The sequence below is a fragment of the Ailuropoda melanoleuca genome, chromosome 16 (assembly GCF_002007445.2).
Source record: "Ailuropoda melanoleuca isolate Jingjing chromosome 16, ASM200744v2, whole genome shotgun sequence".
NCBI classification, from domain to species: domain Eukaryota; kingdom Metazoa; phylum Chordata; class Mammalia; order Carnivora; family Ursidae; genus Ailuropoda; species Ailuropoda melanoleuca.
In genome coordinates, this window is record NC_048233.1 from 66,875,437 (window position 1) to 66,897,825 (window position 22,389).

Here is a 22,389-nt window from a genome sequence, read left to right on the forward strand (position 1 = left end):
CAAGGGAACAGACTGAGGAAGTGGGGACTCAAGGAAGGGATGGGTACGATCTGTGGATTCTAGACGGAATGATGATAATGATCAATAGTGATGAACATTTCTGGCATACCACGCACTATTAAAACAAACTCTTCAAGTAAAACATGAAGAGAAGAAAATGGAACTAGAAAAGTTAAACTCTGAAAGTAACTTGCTCAGGTTGTTCAGTTAATAAATAATGAAGAGGGGATTTAATAAGAGTTCTAACAACGAACACTCTTATTTTATCAGTTTGATTGAAAAAAAACCCCTGAGGCTCAGTGTAGTGTTCATTTTAATAAGGACCTTGATATTTATATATTTTGTCTCTGTCATTAGAGCCACCAGGCTAAGCAGTCTGTGGTTTCAAGGGTCTTTTTACTTTGGGCTCTGCGGTCTACATTGCTATTCCCCTGATCTTTAAGAGGTGTTTATATTTCTTTTTAGAAGAGAAATTCTAAGTGCTAATTCAATAGATTGCCTGGAAGTGAGACACTGGGACCTGTTGATGTGCATTTGTTCCAGTTCTCTAAACATCCTTTTATTGGTCTTGATAGACGGCTAATTCCTCACAGGCTCCATTACTTCTAACTCATACAAATGCCTTTTCTTTCTTTTCAGGGTTGCGATAGCTTTAAGGAATGAGGTCAATATTTCAAAGGCATAATTAATTTAGTATGCCTCCTCTTTCATTAGGAAGCTCATTTTCTCCTGAGCCTCTCTTTCTCAGCATATCTGCAAAGCCTTCTCAGTCTCCCTTAATTCCTTTTGTGAGCACTAGCTTACTTTTCTTTCCTCCCTCCCTCCCTCCCTTCTCTCCCTCCCTCCTTTCCTCCCTCCTCCCTTCCTTCTTTAGGCTTGTATTCTCTTTCCTTAACATTTTTTAACCTGACAAATGGCATAAATTCTTTCCACAATTTTTATTCTATCTTCAGTGGCAATTTATTTCTTTGCAGGGAACTGTGGATCAAAACTCCTGTGGTTNCTCCCTCCCTCCCTCCCTCCATTCCTCTCTCCCCCTCCTTTCCTCCCTCCTCCCTTCCTTCTTTAGGCTTGTATTCTCTTTCCTTAACATTTTTTAACCTGACAAATGGCATAAATTCTTTCCACAATTTTTATTCTATCTTCAGTGGCAATTTATTTCTTTGCAGGGAACTGTGGATCAAAACTCCTGTGGTTGCAGCTGCCTGGCCTGGTGGGAATGTCCACAGGGTGAGCTGTAGCCCAAGTTACAGTATGGTGAGACAGCAATGCCTGCTATAAGCACAGGGGAGAAGGGACTAGCTGGCCAGTTGAACAGCTTATTTTTAAAAAACATAGTTAAAAAATTTTAATGATAGTAAAATACGCCTGACCTAAGAATTGGCATTTTAACCATTTTTAACTGTGCAGTTCCGTAGTGTTAAGTACATTAACTGCTGTATAAACAATCTCCAGAACTCTTTTCATCTTGTAAAACTGAAACTCTATACCCATGAAACAACACCCCCCATTACCCCTCCCTGGTCCCTGGAGACCACCGGCCTACTTTCCTTCTCTGTGAATTTGACTACTTTAGGTACCTCGTATAAGTAGAATTCTACAGTATTTGCCTTTTGTGACTGGTTTATTTACCTTATCACAGTGTCCTCAAGGTTCACCCTTGTAGTATGTGTCAGAGTTTCCTTTCTTTTTTAAAACTGAATAATATTCGTGTGTGTGTGTTTGTGTGTGTGTATACACTCAGAAGTGTAATTCCTGGATCATATGGTAGTTCTATTTTTTATTTTTTGAGGAATTGCCGTACTGTTTTCCACAGTGACTGCACCATTTTACATTCCCACCAGTGCACAAGAGTTGTGATTTCTCCACATCCTCACCAACACTTGTCATTTTGTTTTGTTTTGTTTTGTTTTTGATACTAACCAACCTAATGGGTGTGAGGTTGAATTGCTTGCTTTTAAGAAGGTTGGGAGAAATTGAAGTTGAATCTGTTACAAGAATTTCTCCCTGAGGTGTCAGTCTGAGGGAGGAAAGATAGTATATAACACCAAGCAGCAGTTCTTGGTCTGGGATCAAGGGATTCTGATACAATATACAGAGATGAATTCAGGACTCAATATTGAAGGAAGGGGCTGAGAGAATCCTGTGAAAAGGTTGATCTCACCCAAACACTGTTTAAATTCACAGTGAGATCTCAGTGCCCAGACCCAAAAGGCACGTGCAGAAATCTAAGTAAGCAAGTTGGGGCTTCAGTGGGGAGGCTGCCACCAGATGGTTCTGACAGACACTAGGGGTTGTGTTCACTTTCCATTTCAAATTAAGTATTGGAAAACTAAGTTCAATTAAAAAAAGCTGGTTTGGTAGGAGCTGAGTTGTGTTTCTTGAACCAAGGACAAGTTTTCCCCTGATGTGGGAAGGAGGATCACTGCAGTGTTGGTTCCACCTGTGAAAGCCAAAATTCAGTGTTCCCCTGGTCTCTGGGTCCAGCTGACCTACAGATTAAATCCTCAGATGTGAGGGAAGCATGGAATTATGGAAATTTAGTGAGAAAAAAACATATCTCAATAAAAAATGAAAGGTTGAGAGGACTGAATGAATGGCACAATATTGATCCCACTAGGTCAAAGTACAATGACATAGCCAGTTCCTGGCTATGTCTTTCTTAAATACTTGACTCGAGGTTACGCACAATGTACTAGCTTGTTAAGGGGCATTGGAGAAGAGGAAATAGAGTGTGATGACATAATTTTTCTGATGGGGATGATTTGTAGATCTTTGTAGGTCTTTTATCTTTTCCTCTTGGCACAATTAGCTCCGCAGAGGCAAAAAGCTAATAAATGCCTATTTAAGGTCAGCAAGTCATATTCTAGGTAATATGCATGTGTTAGTGCTCTTAATATGATCCTCAGAACAACTCTAGCAGGACTGTCTTATTATTCCCATTTAATAGATGAAGAATCAGAGGCTCACAAAAGTTCAATAGATTTTTCAAGAATTCAAAGTTAAATGATGAGACCAGGATTTGATTCAAGGGTTATATTGGCAATCTTATGCCAAAGCCAGGGTCCCTTATAGCAAGCCACCACTTCTAAATTATGCTGATTAGAATATGCACTGTTTATGCAATGTGGGTCACATATTATTCTCACCTTGACCTGACTTCACTGTAACATACCTGGTTTTTGCTTCCAACTCCCTTGGCCTTGCTGCAATGCCAGTGTTTTAATGGAATGACCTTCACTCATGTCATAGGAATGGTCTCTGAGTTACTGTCTCTCATGTCGATAATTAAACCCTCCTCCCCCCTCAATCCATGGAGAAACAGTCTCATTAAATCCATTCTGAGGAATATGACTTATTAACTCTTACTATGTAGTTACCCGTTTTATTTATTTATTTATTTTGTTATTGTTGTTTAGTTTTTATGTCATAATCGTAAACTTAACTCTGCAATCCAGCTAGACTTGGAGGGGAGTAAGGAATATATGGAAACCACAGAACTGCAGCAAGAGCTCAAAGATTACAGGATATCTCAAGCAATGGGGGTGAAAAGGTGCTCTCCTGAGCTGCAGAAGGAATGCGCTGATAGTTAAGATAGAACACAAGTCAAATTTATAGATTTGTCCACAGTTTGTGATGGTGATCTTCTTGCTGGTCTTGCTATTCCTGGACCCAGAGTGCTTCATGGCTTCTGCAGTATTCATGCCCTCTTTGACCTTGCTGAAGACCACATGCTTGGCATCTAACCACTCAGTCTTGGCAGTGCAGATGAAAAGCTGGGAACAATTTGTGTTGGGTCCAGCATTTGCCATGGACAAGATGCCAGGAACCATGTGCTTCAGGATGATATTCTCATCATCAGATTTCTCCCCATAGATGGGCGGACTTGCCACCAGTGCCATTATGGCATGTGAAGTCACCATCTTGGCACAAAATTCCTGAATAATCCTGTGAAAGCAGAACCATTTATAACCAAATCCTTTCTCCCCAGTGCTCAGAGCATGAGAGTTTCCTACTGTCTTTGGAACTTTGTAAACAGCTTGAAGGGGACCTGGCTGAAGGACTTGTCAGCCACAGTGATGTCAACACAGTGGGGTTGACCATAGCTGGGTGGCATGGGGCAGCTCTAGGGCAGGTTGCAAGGCCTATAGGTACCCATTTTCATCCTTATAACAACCTACAGGGCCAGGCACCAACATCCCCATTTTGGGGATGAGACAGTAGAGATGCAGAGGTTAAGAATCTGCCCAAGGTTGGGGCGCCTGGATTGGTGAGCACCCAGCTCAGTCAGTTCAGTATTCGACTCTTGATTCTGGCTCAGGTCATGATCTCAGGGTCCTAGGATTGAGCCCCACATCAAGCTCCACACTGAGTGTGCAGCCTGCTTAAGATTCTCTCTCTCCCTCTCCCTTTGCTCCTCCCTGCTTTTCCTCTTAAAAAAAAAAAAAAAGAATTTGCCCAAAGTCACTCTACTAGGTGGTAGACAAGAACTGAGGCAGGAATGCCACTCAGTGCCACATGTTTTGAGCCTGGAGTTTCTATTTTCGCACCATGAAGCGCTTCATTACATTTTTAAATTAAAAGATCAGTTGAGTGGATTTTTATTCAATAACCTCTTTACTTGATCCCCAGTTTAAAGATTAAGCAGTTGAGGATAAGAGCAGTCACATAGAAATGGAGAGGTGGAGCTGGGGTTTGTGTCTAGGTTTAATTGTCCTCAACCCCTTATGTTCTGCCAGACGGGGAACCTTGGGTCTGAAGTATCTCCATTCAAGGCCTTATTAAAATACATTAATTACTGAATTCTTCCATTTAGCCCGGGAAACCTTTGGGCAGTTCTAAATGCTGGTCTTTGGTTCAGATACTCTCCCTGCTCCCCTCCATGGTAACTCTCGACTCTGGAGAAGAGGGTACAATTAGTGATAAGAAGGTGTATGGATTTCATATATTGTAACCTGTGGCAGTGTCTAGTAGCTATGAGCAGGCTTTTGTGTCCAATCTAGGTTTGAAGCCAACGTTCTTGTTCAGCCTCATTTGGTAAATGTCCGTCTCATAGTAGTGCTGAGAGGATTGTGTAAAGTAATGTGTGCAAAGTGCGTAGCATGATGTTGGACATGAAGAAAGGGCTCAGTGCACCACAGCGAGAATGAGAACTACCCTTTACTTGGCTTGGGCTGAGAGGTGTGGTTTTCCTGAACAGGAGACACGGCACAGCAGGACTAAGTTACACTTAATTCACTGCCATGATGTTTGTCTTCTTTGGCCTAAGTGTTTATAAATCCACAAGGGGGGGATATGAATACTCATGGGTTTATCTGAAACATCACTGACTCTCCCCAAATGTGTTTCTTTCCCTTGCCCTTTTTGTATTCTCTTTCTTGCCTTTTCCTCTCTGTCTTTCAAAGGATGCACAGAATTTTAACTCTCAGCCGAATAAACCAGATACGGGGAAAGAAGTGGGACAGAAATGCATTTAACTAGCATGTCAAATAAATGGAAAAGAGCAATAAGGACATATGATTGATTTCTTTCTTTGCTTTTTTGAGAAATCTGGGAATAGACAAAACCCCCCACAAACCATGACCTCACCATCCTAGTGCATTTTATTAAGCCCCTTTTAGTCTTTTCCCCTATGCACTTATTTGAAATGCAGTTTTAAGATGGAGGATAAATATCTTTGTACTTTTTCTTTCAACATGTTGCTGCAAAGCAATAAAAAGACATGGATAACACTTAAATGAATACCTTTAAGTGAAAGAAGCTAATCTGGAAAGGCAACATACTTTATGATTCCAACTCTGTGATATTCTGGAAAAGACAAAACTATGGAGGCAGTAAAATAATCAGTGGTTACCTGTGGCTTGGGGATAGGGAGAGAGGAATGAGTTGTTGAAGCACAGAAGGTTTACAGGGCAGAGGAATTATTCTATGTCATATTCTAATGGATACATGACATTATACATTTGTCAAGACCCATAGAACTGTACTATACCAAGAATGAGCGCTAATGTATACTATGTCATTTAGTTAATAATAATGTATCAGTATTAGGTCATCAATTGTGTCAAATGCACAACAGGAAGGCAGATGTTGCTAGTAGGGGAAACTGTATTGGGAAGGGTGGTATATGGGAACTTTCTGTACCTTCTGCTCAATATTGCTGTAAACCTAAAAATGCTCTAAAAGCAAAGACTATAAAAAATAGATATAGTAGAATTGAAAATTTTGAACGTCTGTTGTGTCCTTCAAAATAGTCTCCTCAGATGTTATGTGTATGTTTTAATTATTCTGTCTTTGCTAAAAACATATTGTAACTCCTCGTCAAAAACTTTCTACAGAGATTAGGCGGGTGAGCAAGATGGAGATAACATTTTTAAATTACATTTGTGTAATCATCAGAAGATTGGGAGGAAATGCGACCTTTCCTCGCCTGACTCACAAATTGGATTTGAAGGTCTCTTCCATAGAGCAAACGCATCCTGGTAGGAGTATGTGTGTAGCCCCCCCAGAGAGCTATTTGAAAGAGAGTAGTGCCTCTTTGGATCATGAGGGTCTTGCAAGAGAGAAAAGAAAATGAAAGCATTGTATTCATGTCTTGATTTTTTTCTTTCATGGGACAGTGGATGTTGGTGACATGTGACTACCAAATCAAAGTGGACCTAGACCTTTAACCGAATCTTAGTTCCACCTTTTGCCAACCGTAGAATCCTGGGCAAGTTTGAACCCTTGTTTGTTTTTCCTTAAAATGGGGGCTATAATATTGGGTAGTTTATGTGGAATCTAATGGAGAATGCACACTCTGTCCCTGGAATGTGCTACTCCATACTGCTCAATCACGGTAAAAATTATTACAAATATTGTTTTTACCAGGAGAGCATCTGAGTTTAATATTCTCTTGTGAGGCTGGTATTAAAAAACTAAAGTTGGGGTGCTTGGGTGGTTCAGTCTGTTGGGTGGCCGACTCTTGATTTCAGTTCAGGTCATGGTCTCAGGGTCCTGGGATCAAGCCCTGCCTAGGGGAGTCGGTTTGAGGATTCTCCCTCTCCCCCTTGTCTCTCTCTCTCTCTCAAATAAATAAATAAACAATAAAAAACTGGAGTTAGATTTATAGAAAGAGAAATACTTCACATCAGGAAATTTGCATGTCAGTAAGTTATCACCTGACGTGTTAATAGTATCTGTTATTTTTAAAATCCATTTTCTTTTTTGTAGCAGTTAAGGTACAAAATTTATGACCTACTTTTTAAGAATTTGAGCTTATATAAGTTTACATAATGTCACTTTTGCTTGCCAGCATTCTGATATGCTTCACGTGTGAAAGGAGCTTGTATGTTGAAGCTAGTATGTTGAGAATCGCCATAACCGGCAGCCCACCTTAGCAATGCTGAGATCTGTAACCGGGAGCAGCCATGGAGGTGTCACGTGAATGTGATTTGTCAGCTGTGTCACAGTGAAGGAGAAGATTGAGAATTGCTGCTTTGGCTTAGTCCATGTGCCAGCTTGTTATTCCTGTTACCCTTCAAAGTCAGACTCAGCTGCTACTACAATTCCTGGGGGCAGCATCTGGAGTCCAATTTGTTTTTCCAGAGAGTATAATTTTGACATAACACATACATTTTCAAGCAAATGTTAATATATTGAAGAGGACTGATGAAGTATTCTGCTAATTGCTGAACCCCTTGATTGGTATTTTAGGAATAAATAGAAAAAATATCCAAATCAAACTTGGGAAAGGATAGAAATTAATTTTAGTAACAATATAATGCCAGTTCCAAGCCTAGCTCTTACAACTAACCATCAAGTTAATTTAATTCCTCAAACCCCATTGCTCCAACAAAATGTTGTTTAAATCAATTCATTCTTTCATTAGGCTGCCTAAGAGCACCGTGGAGTGATGAGAAATTACTGAGATGGCATTCATGTTTCAAAAGCCCCTCAGTTTCACTTCATTTTCCATCCTGACATGGGACTAATGTTCTGCATTTGCATGCTAAAATAGTATTTTTAATTGTAAAAGTGGTGTTGTTAAATTACCTTCAAATGAGTTTATTTTAAACGGTTCATTAAAGTTTTTGAAATCATTCCCTGCATGATTGCATCTCTTCTCCGCTTTGATGTATTACAGCTCTCACCAAAAACACTGGCACTGAGAGAAAAACCTTTTCCTGCAAGACTCACAGCTCCTGATCTGGCCAGTTTTGAAGTGAGAGCAGCAAAAGCCACATGCTATTGCAGAGTGGCTGAGGGCACCGTCTCAGCACCTCAGCTGAGAGGCTCGGGGGAGGGGTCAAGGCAGGTGGCTGTGTTCTCCAATAATGAAAGGTCAAAGCCACAGAGGTTTCAAAAGGCTTGTGTCAATTCAGAAGATGAAAAGCAGCTCCCTCTGGATAGCTAGTTTGGTTCTGAGATTTAAATACATCTCATGGATTCTGTGTGTTCTCTCTCATTTTAACGTTTCTCTCCCTCCCCCCCCACAGCATGCACCTCCCCCCCACCAGCTGCCATTCCACTTTTCCTCTTCATTATTTCTCCTGTCTCTGTGTCTTCTAAGACAGTTGCCCTTTCTTATCTTAAGCCTCAACAATTGCTTTCTCAAAGAAGGCTTCTTTTACAAATAGCATGATTTTCCTGAGATCGTCATTTGTATGTTTATGAGAGTTCCTTTATTATATTATTCACTTATAGTAGATTTAGGGGAATATGAAGTTGCAATGTGTTGACGGAGTAGATTTGAGTGTGACTTTTTTTTTTTTTTGGTTATTTTTACAAAATCCTAATTTTCCGTTCAGAACCACTACTTTCTGTGATAGTAGAAGCACCCATCAGAAATCACTGAGCAATGGGGTGCCTGGGTGGCTCAGTCAGTTGAGCATCTGACTCTTGATTTTGGCTCAGGTCATGATCCCAGGGTCGTGAGATCGGGCCCTTGCATGGGTCTCTGTGCTCAGTGCCGAGTCCGCTTGAGATTCTCCCTCCCCCTCTCCCTCTGCCTCTACCCACTGTTCTCTGTCTCTCTCCCTCTCTTTAAAATAAATAAAATCTTTGTGGCAAGCATCTGCCTTCGGCTGAGGTCATGATCCCAGGGTCCTGGAATCAAGCCCCTGTGTCAGGCTCCCTGCTCAGTGGGAAGTCTGCTTTTCCCTCTGCCTCTGCCTCCTTGTGTTCTCTCTCTTGCTCGCTTACTCAAATAAATAAATAAATAATAAAAAATTGAAAAAATAAAATAAAAGCTTAAAAAAAACAACACTGAGCTAGAAGTTTACCCCCTGAAGTAGATAATGTGGAGAAAAAGTGTTGAGTGGAGAGCCAGCTGTGTTATATGCTATGGTACGTAATGTCAGCACTTTATAACTTACTGATCCGTGGATGGTCTTGAAAGTGTCTCATATCTCATGTGAAGGTATCTCATATTACTTGTTAAATAAAATCCAAACTCTTTGTAATGACCCAAACCATCCTAACCTTGAGTAGAAGCAGCATTTACATTTCTATTTGGACAGAATTCCAGTTTTCCCCCTTAACATCTGTTATTGAGAATGCTGTCTTTCCAGTGACGTTTAAAACACCACAGTACTATTACGCATTAACAATTTGTTCTAAAACTTTTCAAATAATGATAATAGCCCAATTATCCAATTATCGATTGCTGGAGCCAATGCCAAGAACAGAACTCCTGTTTCCTCAAGCTGCAATTCCTAGACCTTCCTTGCCCTTTAATCTGGCCTGCATTAACTTTTCCTTGAACTTGCAGCTCTCACAGTGCATCAGCATGCATTTATCGAGCACCTACTATGTGTAAGACACTGTAATAGGAACTGTGAAGAAAACAAAATAATAAAAATGGGGAGGAGATGGAAGCTAATCATCATTTTCTCCATGCCAGTTACTGTGCTTATGTATTTTAACTTGCATTATCTCATGACAGCCTTCTAGGATAGGTAAGATCATCCTCATTTTAAAGACAAGGAGGCTGTAGATTCTAATTTTAGCACTCAAGGGATTTACAATCTAGTAGGGAAATAAGGTAAACACACATGATAAAAAAATATAAAGTAATACATAATGCGTATCAGATGAGTATTTCCAATGTAACTACCACAGTTGTTTAAAAGAGAATTCATAAATTTGGGTTGGGCTAAGTGGGAACATCTTTGATATTCTGGTGGGGAAGGAAATTGATTCATGCTATAAGCATTTTTGGAGTGCCCCCATAGTACTTTTCAAAGATTTCATAGTCTGAGGGTAGGGACTGATATGTAAACAGGAGCATCAAGGAAGGAGTGACTATGTGACTTGGTATGGGTTTTAAATGAAAGGGGAAGTGTAATCTATATAAAGTGTAGGCCATAGCTCTTTGAGACTCCATGACTTATTTGAATAGTTTTTACATTTTTCTTCATTTCTGGTAGTGCTTTGTTCACTTCATAAAAGTCATGAAAACATAGAAGAGCTTACATTTTTTATGTTCTCCTCCTGTAAGCTCTTGATTTTACTCTAACTTTGGATTAAAACAATCTATTTCATTTTCCAGGATTTGGGGTAGTTGGTTTTACAATTTCAATTTGGCCAATGACATCAATATATTCAAGATTTCAAATTGACTTCCACATTATTTCTCCCACCTGTTTCTTCATGTGAATATTTTTAGTATTGACAAAAACAGTATAGGCTAAAAATTGATAACTTGAGTCTTGACTTAGAAGCTGGTTTGGACAATGAAAATTTGGGATGTTAGTTCAAACTATAGTAGGAAAGGATTCCATTGCTTCATTGGAAGTGAAGTCTTTTGTTGAAACTATTCATTGAAATAATACAATAAATCAGCCCCAGGTTCCACACAGTCCAGTATTTTGTTGCTGATCAAGGAGTATACTGAAGAAAATCTTATCTGTTTCCTGTGACATTAAAGGTTAGGATTTTTCTCTGAATATTTCCAGTTTCCTTAAAAACTTGTTGATAGTGCTACCAAATAGAACTTTAGCCACATCCCTTAGGAAGCTCTATTTATGTTACATGGAATAAGGAGCTTTGTAGATACAATTAAGATTACTAGTCATCTGACCTTAAAATAGCAATTTATCTTAGATTACCCTGGTGGGCCAAATGAAATCACGTGAGACCTTGGAAAGAGACTTATTTCCTAGGAGGCTAGCAGAAGGGGAAGTCAGAGATTTTAAATATGAGGATTCGGGAAGCTGTTGTTGCCTTGAAGCTGAAGGCGCCCACGTGTCAAGGCACTGAAAGGAACCGAAGTCTGTCCGAAACCTGAATGAGCTTCCTTAGGGCCCAGCTTAGTGGACACCTTTTTTTCAGACTTGTGAGGTCCTGCGCTGAGGACCTAGCTGAACCACAGTGTCCAGACTTCTGTCCCACAGAACTCTGAGATAATAAATAGATGTTATTTACGTTATTTATGATTTACCATTAACTTTATGGTAATTAGTTAATGCAGCAGTGGAAAACTAATATATTCAGCAAGGCCTGAAAGGCATGCATGATCTGGCCCTAACCTTCCTCTCCAACTTCATCTTGCTCTGCTTTTCTTACTGCCACACCCACTACTTTTTAGCCACACTGACTGCAGTGTGTTGAATTGTAGTATCCAAAAGATATCTCCACATCCTAGCCACCAGTACCCATGAATATGACCTGATTTGGGAAAAGGTCTTTACAGATGTGATTAAGGATCTCAAGATGAGGTCATACCTGGGTAAGCAGGTAGGCCCCAAACCTAATGACAAATGTCCTTATAAGAGACAGAAGAGAAGACCATGTGAAGATAGGAGCGACAATTGGCATTACTTTGTCCCAAGCCAAGGAAACATCTATAACCTCTAGAAAGAACAATAGGCAAGGATGGTGTCTCCTGTCCAGCCTCCTAAGGGAACATAGTCCTGCCAGCACCTTGATTTACGACTTCTGGCTTCCAGAACTGTGAGAGAATAAGTTTTGTTGATTTAAGCCACCTGCATTGGGGTAATTTGTTACAGCAGCTTTAAGAAACCAACACACTGACTTTTCAGGTTCCTAAGGGTGTTGCAACCCTTCCTTTCTCTGGGCCTTCTCAGTGTTTTGGGATTTGTGTGTTTCTCCATGTAGTTCTCTCCCCAGCTCTTTCCATTTGCCTGGCTGACTTCTTCTCATGCTCAGATGAAAGTTCCTTAGAAAGGCTATTCCTGACCACCCTCCTCCACCACTCTGCTAATAGCTTAGGTTTCCCTGTTACATACTCTTTGTAGCAACATATTCTTTCCTGTACTTATTTGCATAATTATTTGTTCCTTTTTTCCCCCTTTCCACTATACTGTCTAAGAAGACAGTCCTCATTTTTTTTAAACATTTTTTTTAAGATTTTATTTATTTGAGAGAGACAGCACGAGTGGGATGAGGGGCAGAGGGAGAAGCAGACTCCCTGCTGAGCAGGGAGCCTGATGTGGGGCTTGATCCTGAGACTCTGGGATCACAGCCTGAGCCAAATGCAAATGCTTAACGGACTCAACCACCCAGGCACTCTGGACAGTCCTCATTTCTGTATTGCTCACCCAAGTACAACACCTGTCACAGAGCGGGTGGGCTATAAATATTTGTTGAATGAATAAATGAATATTCCTTCTGGCTCATTCTCTGGGAATATCAAAGGGATCAATCCCCTGCAAAGATCAATGGAAAAGAAATTTAAGCATTTCTCTTCCTGACACCAAACTTTAATGCTATTTCCCAAAGTGCCAACCTTTTTTTCATATTCAAGCTAAAGCAATGATAGGAACCTAAAATGGGAACTGCTGAAGAAAAGCAGAGAATAGTTAATACTGAGAGCTTCTGTTTCTAACCTTCTCTTTAAATACCTTTCTGATTTGTTTCCAAAGAGCAGCAGCCAACGGGAGGAGTGTGACGCCTATCTGATGCCCACATAATTGTTTATTTCCTAGCAGACAGCCTATGCTGTAAACATCAAGTTTTTTTTTCCTTTTTATTTGTTTCCCCCTTTTGTTTAAGTCAAAGTAATTATGTTTGCATTAGATTAAGCACTGACTTGTTCTTGTGCAAAAACAATGGAGATTTGTTTTTCCTTCCCATCTCTCATTCACTGTGTCATTCTGACAGTAGCGCTGAGGAGTGAAGCCACAGTCATATTGCAGACTTGGAGCTGTGTCCTGAGAGACATTTACTTGCCCTTTGCAGAAAGGGAAGGGGGCAGGTAGGAAGGGAAATTGAAAAAGATGAGACTGGGATTATTAGCAAAGTAAAAAATATTGTAGGAATGCTTTCAGTTTTGCTTTCATGGGAGGTTTCATGATGAGCTAAGTTCTTTCAATAGTCACTTAATGCAGCACAAAAGTAATTAAATCCTTTGTGGCCCCAGTCATTCCCTGTCTGCTTATTGTCTCTTTTATGGCCAGTGGGCTTCCGGGGTTTTCCCCAGATGCTCTCTTTTTAGTTCCCACCCTCCTTAAATTTTTGGGTAGGCTCTTGGACAGAATTGCTGTGAGATACTCTGTGGTGATTAAAGAAGCCTGGGGAACTTCTGCAGGTGGACCTGGGAGAGGTAAAGACTGGGGAGCCGGTGCTGAACTCCTTGTCTCTTGGAAGCCTCTGAAGAGTGAGAATCTTCTGGATCAGCAGTGACCACGTGGGAGGCAGTTAGCTCTAAAATCAGAATTCTAATGAGAATTGGAATCTCTCCTTCTCACTGTGGGAGGCACACATCTCGTTTTCCTCATGGGCTCACAGATATTTTTGAGCTGCTTGGCCTGGTCAGGATCTCTAGGTTTCTTAGAACAGGAAGTTTTCTTTCGGGTCAGGACTGTATTTGAAACTTTCCAAAAATGTTCTTGCTGTTTTCCCATTCATTGTCTTCTCCGCCTCTGGGAGGCTGTGTGGGGACACGTGGAGGCTGTGGAGACTCAGAGAACCTCGGGATAGCATTCAGGCTCCGCCACATATGCGTTGTGGGAACATCGGCACATTACGTATCACACCAGGCTGCGGTTTCTTCTACTATTAAGTGGGTCGGACAATGTTCACTTCTGGGGCTTGTAAAGAAAAAGGTGAGGTAATGTAGGAAGAACATCAACACAGTTTCTAGTATGTGATCAGCTTTCAAGACTGGCCAGAAAATCCCCCCAAACTGTGTCTTTGGTGGATTATACCAGTAGCTTAGATGGCACCACTATTTCCATTTACTTAGGACATTACAGATTAATCTTCTGCTTTACCATAGAACATATTTTATCCTCAGACTTGTTTTTTAAGGTAGGAACATAATTTTTTTCTTTCTTGGGTCACTTAGACTTTTATCATTCAGGATGTCTACCCCAGTGAGACCTGCCTTATGCCACACTGTCCCCATGATCCCCTGTTTTCACATTTTTTCATTAATATGGATTTTGATAAGAAGAAAAAGAACTTAGAACTGATGTTTTTTGAACACCTACTATTGACAGTCTACAAATGAGATTTTCTTCCATCTTCACAATGACCGTGAGGAAATTTTGCTAATATCCCCATTCTGCAGATATGAAAACGAAGGCTGGGAAGGTTTGAGCCAAGGGGTCTAACACAGAAGCACTTGATCTTTTTTTTAAATTGAAATATTTTTGACATACAATATCTTACTAGTTTCAAATGTACAATATAGTGACTTGACATTTATGTATATTATGAAATGATTACCAAAGAGAAGTGTAGTTACCATCTGTTAACCATACAAAGTTATTACAATATTATTGACTATATTCTCTATGCTCTGCTTTAAGCCTCTGCAAAGCACTTGCTCTTTTAATGATACCAGTTCTCTCTCCCTCTGTTTTGAGGGATAAAAAGGTGAATTCTGAAAGTGGGACAGAATAGGACATGAGCATCCTTCACACTTATGAATACTAGAAAATTATCCCTTTCCATTCAGAAGAGACTTCCTGGAACACTCAAAGAGCTCATCTTCTCTCCCTGAAATAATTAGTCCTTCCCTCCTGAAGAGTGGTTCAAAGGGTCGTACAGAGGATAGCCTGTGTGAGGGACTGCGTGGTGAGTGGCACATTTGGGTTCTTCATGACAAAGCACACAGCTGTGAGTTGTGAGTATTGTTCCTTGATCCCTGAGAAAAACCTCCAGTTTCTTTTCTTACATAACGTCCGTAGGCTCTTTTTTGGTGAGTTATTGTGTGTCCCTTAGCTACATGTTACATTCAGAAACAAGAGTTTGGTATGCAGAGTTTGAGTAATGGGCTGAAATGAGACCATTTCTCTTTGCTGACAGCATCCCATTAACCACTAAGACCCATACTCAACCATCATTCAGGGCATAGTCACACTCCTTCTGAAGGGGTAATTGCAACACGTTGAGTTATGAAGGGAATCTGGGTTCTCCAAAGCCATAGCAGATCAACATACTTGACAAGTAGTTTCTAAAACTACCTTTTGTTCAGTATAACTTGACATAATTCAGTTAGGCTTCACGTATTTTCCCTCTCACTGCGTAAAAGTGAAATTCAGTGTTGCTTTGTAACATCCTGCTATGATGGTAATAATTTTTTGGATTACTTAGAAAAATCTTCCACTAAGCACCGTGCTGATGCCTCATTGTTTTTGTAACATTATTTGCTCTAAAGCTGACTGTAGGAATGTAGATAAGCACAGTAGCACGGCTCATGGAAGATCTGCGATAGTGTGGAATGGTGTAGGGCATGATACAGAGCTGTGCACAATAGTGTCTGTGTCTTATGCACTTATAATCAGACATCCCTGTAAAAGAAACCTAATGTTATAGGACAGAGCCTGTAAGGCTGCATGAGAGGGACATGTTGAATAATTCACCTTGAATGATATCCCCAGTATGGCACATAATATATAGTAAATATATATGCATTCAATGAATGAATAAATGAATGGTACAGCAGACAAATAAAAGAGATTGCATGGCATAAAAGAAGAATTATAGGCTTTGGAGCAAAGGGGAGAATTCTGGCTTCACTTCTTTATTGTGTGATTTGGGGCTAGCCTCTGATTCTGTTTTCTCATATGTAAAATGGTTATAATAAGCTTTTCCTTCTTTGCTTGTGATGAATTAATGAGGAATTGCTTGAAAAGAACCCAGGATAAGTAAACGTGTATGTGTGTACATGTAAACGTATGTATTTATTTCCTTCTTTGCTCTAAAAAGGATTTGAAGTAACATGCAGAAACATCCTAGTTACTAGGACTGCTTATAAAAGTAGAGGAGAAAATATTAGTAAAGGGAAATTAAAGATGGAGGAAACTCAATATAATCAAGGCTGAATGTACATAAATTGCAGGGCATATATGTTTCTATACTATCTAGAAAAGAGCCACAAATTTGACTCTGAGCTTTCTAGTAAATAAAAAAAAAGAAGTTAATATGATAAGATACATGATTTACATTGTTCGTCAAATCAACAACAACAACAACAGCACCTTTAACGTAGACTGGTCCTGAGAGAAAAGAAAGCTTTGCTGTGAACTACATTCTCCATAAACAGACCTCGCTGGGCTATTTCTTTTAGTGGATGTCATTATTCAGTACAAATTATGCCTTAAAATGAGAAGGAGGACATGAAAACCTGCAATCTTAAACATTGATTTCTGATGGTATTACTACTAGAAGAAATGTAATCAGAAGGGGGAATGAAGCATGAGAGACTATGGACTATGAGAAACAAACTGAGGGCTTCAGAGGGGAGGGGGGCGGGGGGAATGGGATAGGCTGGTGATGGGTAGTAAGGAGGGCACGTATTGCATAGTGCACTGGGTTATACGCAAGTAATGAATCATGGAACTTTACATCAAAAACTAGGGATGTACTTTATGGTGACTAACATAATATAATAAAAAAAATTAAAAAAAGAAATGTAAATTATCCACTGTTATTTCAAATCAAAAATAAAAGAAGTGGCCAAATGGATAGTCAGTGAGAAAAGCTTGGCTGCAGAATTTATAAATAGGGATATTTCAGAGTCAGATTTTCAGAGAAAAAAAAAACTTGCTTACTTGATTATAATTATCATGATTATGATTTAAAGTTATTTTTAATAATTCATTTTTTTGGTATTTTTGTCATATACTTTGCTTCTACATAAATTATAAACTTCACAAAATGTTGGTTTTATCATTGCTTGAAACAGTCAGTAATCTTTCATATTTCCTTATATTTCCCTTTTCATTGTTGTTCATTCTTTGTTAGTTCTCCATGCTTTCATCTGGAATCATTTCCCTTTAGATCAAGGAAATTCTTTTATTTTTTTTACAGTAAAAGTCTGCTCCAATGAATTCTTTCATAACTATCTGAGAATATCTTCCTTTTGCTTTCATTTTTAAGGGATATTTTTACCAAGAATAGACCTAGGGTTGGCAGTTTTTCTTTTATCACTTTAAAAAAGCCATTACAATTTCCTATGGCAAACATAGTTTCGGTTGAGAAATCAGCTGCCATTTTCCTTGTTGTTTCCCTAAAAAAAAAAAAAAAGAAAAAAAAGAAAAAAGTTTCTTTGCTCCCCCCTGGATACCATTTAGTCTCTGAACAGTTCTGTGAAGTTGGGTAAGTCACTTCATTTATAAAAGAATGGAGTTGAGTTAAATGCTTTTATGATTTTTCTTTCTTTTTTCCTTTTGTTTCTTTTGGTTTCTAACCGTTAGACTTATGTGCCTAGGTGTAATTTTTCCTTGTATTTATCTTGCTTCAGATTCATTGAGATGCTTCATTGGTGAGTTAATATCTAGATCCAGTTAACTCCAAAGTCCAACTGATGAGTCCAGAGAGTGTGATGTCTCCTGAACTTTGGCTGCGGTCAGATCATCTTCCAGTTGTGCCTGAAACTATTCAGTGGCATCTTTTTAAGTTCTAACTTTGTGTATCTCTTCAGTGGAAATGCCTATTGATTCCATTACCTTTCTCTTATTCTCAGCCAGCCATTATCTGCTTCTTACACTTGGGTGAATCTGAATACACAAGCAGAGTCAGATTTAATAGAAAACCTTTTAGTGACCATTCCTCAGCCAGTTCCCATGGGAACAAAAACCAGTCCAATAATTGGTTACTTTTTTTGATTTAACCTATTTTTTTTTTCCATTTTTTCCAGAGACTGTAGCTGCTTGGGTTTGGCAGGTCAGTCAAATACCAGATGCCAGCTAACAACAAAAGAAACATTACTTAAATATTACAAACTTGAATATGAAGTGGATTGGACTATTTATACAAACTCTACAAGTCATACAGTATAGTGCTGGATTAAAACATTCCATGAAAGCTTCGGTAATTTTGAGACACTGCCTACAGAATTATGGCTTGCTTTACATAGTGGTTTGATGATAAATCCCTGTTTTATAAACTAATTCTTGAATGTTTTCCTCATACATTGGCAAAAAAAGGATAATTTGACAATGGAGTCTCTGTCAAAGATTTGGAAATGTATTTTCCATTCACTTGCAATTTCTCGAATGCTGTAACCTAGCCATATTTACAGGGGATTCATACTGCCACATTGTTAATTCCTTCATGGAGAGCATATAGTTCTTAAGGCAGAATCACTATCTTTTGGAATGCTGTGTGGTATAAAGAGCACTGAACTTCAAGTAGAGAAATCTGAGTTCTGGATACCATTTAGTATCTGAACAGTTGGATGAAATGGGGTAAGTCACTTCATTTGTAAAAGGATGGAGTTGAGTTAAATGCCTTTAGGTCCCTTCGAGCCTGAATATTTCTAATTATAGGACTCTGTGTTTAAAGCAGGCAAATGTTGTGCCCCATCGGTTTCCAAGAAATGTTCAGAAATTTTACTTTGGTCATTGATGTATAGGTGCTATTGTGAAAAAACTATGAGCATTGAAATCTTCATGCTGGTTTCTTTTCAGGAGGAGATTAAGTAATATTCCTTTCTGTGCTTTGTAAGTTCAGAAGTAATTGAGAGATGAGCTAATTATAGAAGAATAGGGATAAATTAGGAACAGTATTTGAGTGTCATGGAAATTTTAGGAGGAAATAACTTTAAGAAGGGAGCGATAAACTGCCAAATGCTGTAGAGAGAGGTATTAGATAAGAGAAAGCAGAAAGCACCATTAGTGACTGTTGAGAGGACAAGGTCAATGTTGGAGTAGAGGCCAGTTTTCAAGGGATAAATAAGGGAGTGGATGATGCATGGGAAGTGGAGTTTGTGTTCTTCCTTTGAGAAACCTGGAGTCATAAAAAGAGAGACTGTTATCCTAAGAGGAAAACACTGTTGAAAAAAACAATGTTTAAGATTAGAGAAAGTTAATTAGATTTGCACATGTGATGGCTGTTACTTTTTTCCTGTGCTGTATAATTTTCTTTTGCAGAATTACCTCTCTTTTAGCCTCTGTCCATGTTGTGTGGCCGTAGATAATTCCCTCTTCTCTCTCCCCTTGTACTCCAAGATCTCCATGTGACTCAGACCTAGTCAATAAGAGCATTCTATCTTTTGGCCAAAGAAATCTGTTCAGGGACAAGCACATGACTCCATCCAGGAGATAAAGAGCTCTCCCTGAGACTTTTCCTGCAGTCATTAGGAAAAAGGCATCCCCCCCCCCATTGATTGTACAAAGGACAATGAGAATGTTTGAAAGTGAAAGACCCAGAAGTAAAGAATACAAACACACACGTATAGAGGACAGAGAGAGAGAGGAGGGCTGGGAAGAGAAAGAGACAGAGAGGGGCAGAGAGAGGAATGACAGACTAAGATTGACTGTCAAGACTCTTCAAACTTTTGGATCTAACTCTTAAGTGTTAAGTCTGAATTTTACCAACAGTAATAAAAAGGTATGTGAAGGAAAAATCCAGAGCGAATAATAAAAGACTGGAAGTCTGGCAAAAGAGGGGTCTACTGATGAAATCTAGTCTCAGAGGAAGCTCTAGGAGATGAAGCGGAGAGATTTGCCTGAGATACTCCTCAGATGCTGAAGAAAGGGGAAAAGAATAACACTAGAGATACAAAGAAATGTTGATATGGGGAGAAGCAGAGTTGAGGAAATTGGTATTAAATGACTAAGATCACTTTATACAATAGGAAAAAAGTTACCCATATGTGTCATTTGACACTTGTTACATTGATCTTTTTCATAAACTGTTATGAGAAATTGCTTTCAAAGAGCTGTTATGTTACCGATTGAGTTCTATAGGTGATTGACTATAAATAGTATAGGGAGATAGGAAAGGCAGGAGATACGGGTAACCCTTGAAATGCATCACACACACACACACACACACACACACACACACACGCACATGCACACACCCCATGGACATAGGTGCACTGCTTGCTGCAGCATTGTTCTTTGTGAATAAGCCAAAGCACTAGAAGTGGATCTCTGTCTTGGTGTCCTTAACCAGCCAACCCATGATGTACTTTGTAAATATGGTCCTGTTGGCTCTCTGTGGTTTTCTTCTTCCTTCCCTTTTCCCGTATTCCTTCCTTGTGAATATTTATAATGTGCTAGCTATAGGGATTACAATTTTGAGTAAGATAGATATAGTCTCTGCCATCACAGTGGTGAAAAAATGATGAAAGGATTAAGAAGGGACCAAATATTTCACGAGCCTGGAGTGTCCTATCTATTTTACCAACTGCAGAAGTTTTTATAAGAACATTATTTATTGATAAGTTGTCAAAACAGAATCAACCATGCTTATTTTTATTGAAATTGGAAAGTTGATTATGTCCAACAAACTTGACAATTTATGTGGACGAACCTTTGGAGAGAAGTCAGTTTTTAAAAAATAGCATGCTCAGCTAGGCTGCATCTGGTTTTATTTAATTGAATATCAATAAATATATTTTAGCATATGCCATTTCTTTTGCTACCTTCTCTCCACGTGATTAGTGTTTATTAAGCAAAAGCCTTATTATAATTATTGCTGTTGTTGTTATTATTATTATTTTGTGACAGGTAAAGGGAATTAAATTATTTGCAATGATTGCTTTTTCTTCCTGAAAGGTTCTGGCACAGAGGAGCTATTTACTGTGTGAGGGGACTTGGAAGGACATTGGTCCCTGTAGAAGTTATGCAAACTAATGTACGATACTACGAACTAGCCATGGGAATATAATGGAGAATGTAGAAGGAAAATACTTTCTGTCCATTGCCCCAGTCATGTTGAATCCACTGCTCCCTGTAGAGTTTAAATTTCAACAGTGGCTTGCATGACAGTTTATATACAAGCACTGTCCAATATATTTAATATAACATGTGCTTGTGTAATGTCTGAAACTGGTACATTCAGAATTTTGGTTCAGTTTAAGGAAAGCCCTTCTGTCTCTTGATAATCCCTGAATCCCGATGATTGATTGGCTTTATCATTTATTTCCTCCCTGGGTGATTTTTCAAGTCACAGTTGTACTCATGGCCTTTATCTCTTACCTCCACTTGCTTATCATTAATTTCATTTGTTCTAGTTTTAGTAGTTGAAGAAAACACAGTTGGCATGGAGTTCACCTTCTCCCTCCCTGCCATTTTATTTATATTTCTGTCTTAAAAGACCGGGATAGGAAAAAAGAAAAGAACTGGATAAAATATTTTATAAATCATATCAAATCTCTTTGTAAATTCAACAACTGATGTCCATACTCCTGGGCTAATGCCCTTCTCCAAATAGTCACTGACTCTATTCTGTCAATAGAAAACCAACATCGCTCAATAGAAAGAACACTTGAATTGGGGAAAAGAAAGTTGGCTTTGGTTTCACCTATTATAGTTATAATATGCATAGCTTTGAGCTTTCATTTAACCTCTCTGAGCCTTGTAATTTTATGAACATGTCCAAACAGATCATCTTTAGAATCAAATGAGATAGATTCTGTGAAAGGATTTGCAGTTTTTGTATAGTACTGTAAAAATGAAAATCATGACTACAGAGGTAAATTCCCATACTGTTGGTTTTGCATAGTTGTCATTTTAGATCTCAAGGGAAATATCCCTAGAGTGGTATTTCTCAGTATGGGAATAAGTAAGCATCAGTATTATATTAGAAAGAAAAGTTCTAACCAGCTGCAGCCCATCATCCTGTCTATCAATGAAATGATTATTTTAAGAGTTATGGTGATTTCATGCATTGTACACATTCATATTATAGGTCCATTATTAACCACAGGAAGTTCTAAAATTCAAATAGATGCAGAGTGAACTACTCAGAAGAACACATGGTTTTATAAACCTTTTTATTTTTTCTTTTCTCAATCAGAAAACTGGTATTTTTCAATAGAGAAAAGTTCTGACTCCATGTTTATCTGACAGTTTTTTAAAAATTTCTTTTCCCAGCTAATTTAGTTATAAATCTCTGTCATACCTTGAATTATTTAGTCAAGAGTGTTTTATGACCCTTTGATAGTAATTTTTTTTAAAAAACTTTGTTTACTTACACTTTTTT

The 22,389-nt window shown here is 38.8% G+C and overlaps 1 pseudogene; it reads right to left on the minus strand.

Moving 5' to 3' along the window:
* Positions 1 to 3,458: 3,458 nt before the first annotated feature.
* Positions 3,459 to 4,104, minus strand: LOC100463704 (annotated as a pseudogene).
* Between the last annotated feature and the right edge of the window lie 18,285 nt (positions 4,105 to 22,389).